We start from the raw sequence: 2,040 nt of genomic DNA, 5'->3' as shown, positions 1-2,040 counted from the left end.
TCCCCCCTCCCCGCCTTGCCCCCCACCTACCACCGAAGCCTGTCTTCCGGCTTCCTGCAGGCAGCCCGTGGCCGCGGTCCACACCATCTTCCAGAATGGCAGCACGCCTGTGCGCGCGGGTGGCTCGGGGTGAGCCAGTACCGCGCCCCCAAGAGAAGCCTCGAATCGCCTCCTCCCCTCCTGGTTCTCATGCCATCCCCCCACTCTATCCTCCTCCCGACCTCAGCACACGCAAGTCTCTGCGCCCCGGCCCTCCCTCTGCCCCTCCTCACCGTGGAACTCCTTGCGGCGCATCCCCAGGAACACGCACTGCTCGAGCGCCTCGAGCACCGCGGCCACTGCCGGGTCCTCCTCCCCCCCCGGCCCGATCACCCGCCGGCTTTCCCGCCAGGCCGCCTCCCTCGCCCTCTCGTCCCGCTCCTGCTCCTCCCGGCCGAGGTCTTGCTCGCACTCGAGCACGTGCGACGCGCCTGTGACGCCGGCGGGGTGGGAGGGAACCTGGTCAGGAAGAGAGCTGGCATGCGGATCGGAAGGAGAGAGGGCACAAGGCGCCTGGCTCACTGTCCGCGGGCCTCCAACGGCACCGTCATGCATCACTCAGAGCTCAAGATAGGAGAAGAAGGCATGCTTACATAAAGTCGGGTCCTCCTCCTCCGTCCTCACAGAGCTGACACCTTCGTGAGGAGCGGTCTCCGTTCCCACTCCTCCGGCGACTCCCGAGCGAGGTGCCTCGACCACGCACTGATGCCTTAGTCCAGACTCAGGTGGACCGCCTCGTGCAGGCCCTTCACCTGCAGTGCTGGGAGCACCGACAGCGGCTTCCAGGCGGGGCGTGGGCTCTTTGCTCCCTTGAGACCCGCCCTCGCCCGGATCGGGGGCTCGAGGGGTTGCTGAGATGGAGGAGGACAGCGTGCCCCCCGGTTGGAAGGGAGGGTGGCACCTTTCCTTCAGGAGGGCCTGCAGGGGAAGTCAAGATACAGTGGGATGGCAACATGGACGAGACGCTCACTGGGGCCCGTGCCGGGGGTGACGTACCTGAATGGCGCACTTGAGCTGGACGAGGGCGTGCTGCTGCGGCGTGCCTCCCGAGAGGAGGCCCCCCGACGAGGAGACGCAGGTGCGGAGGTCGTAGTCGCCCATTTTGATTTGAGACGTGCTGCTTGGCGGGGAGGATGAGGAAAGTGCTTCCCCTGCACCTCGCATCTCTCCCCGTCGACTGCCAGCTCCACCTCCTCCCCCGTCTCCTCCGCCGCCGAGCCAGTGACTGAAAAACCACGACATAGCTCGCAGCAAGGATCTGAATCTAGGAAAATTGTGTCTATAGGAAACGACATCAGTCGTGTCAGTGGCGCATACCTCTCCTTCCCTCCTCGTGACCGTCAAGGCGGAGGGCGTCCTGGGAGCTTCTCTTGGTAATATGCAAGCACGACGAGAACAGTCGTTACCAGTTGTCGGCCCCAAAAAGCCGCCGTTTCGGCGCTTTTGACATGCGATGTGACATATTGGTCAGCTCAAAGTCATCTCAATACGGGTTTGACCATGGCAATCAAAAAAGGCAGCACGGCAGCTCCGAGATGAAGTGAGAAAAAGGGAGAGAGACAGCTCTCCGAAAGCGATGGGCAATAAAAACGTAGTCCCAAGTAAAGTAGGCATACATTAATGTTTGTCAGCAGAGGAACGAATCATACGAAATTAGACTTTACGTCATCGAATTGCCATTCTCTCTCCTGGAAAAGAAGTTTTTATGTCGTAATGGACGCGTGCGTGGCTTCATGGCACTAACGACGCGAGCGTTGATCTCCGCGCTCGACGGGACATGACCACGTTAGCCACTTCCAAGCACATCCACGCAACCTTGTGTAATTGGATGCAAAAGCATTATCATACGCGAGAATGTGGGAATCACATAACATTGCGTACATGTCACAGGCGCGCAGAGTGCTACTACATGCCACGAGGCAGTCGTATCGCTGCATCGGCTGCGACCACATTGGCTATATTGTATTCCTTTTTGCTGCTGGGGAGCATCCGCCAGACTCT

The sequence above is a fragment of the Nannochloropsis gaditana genome, assembly GCF_000240725.1.
Source record: "Nannochloropsis gaditana CCMP526 unplaced genomic scaffold scaffold409, whole genome shotgun sequence".
Classification (NCBI taxonomy): domain Eukaryota; class Eustigmatophyceae; order Eustigmatales; family Monodopsidaceae; genus Microchloropsis; species Microchloropsis gaditana.
The sequence above is the reverse complement of the archived record's forward strand: the minus strand, read 5'-3'. Positions refer to the sequence as shown.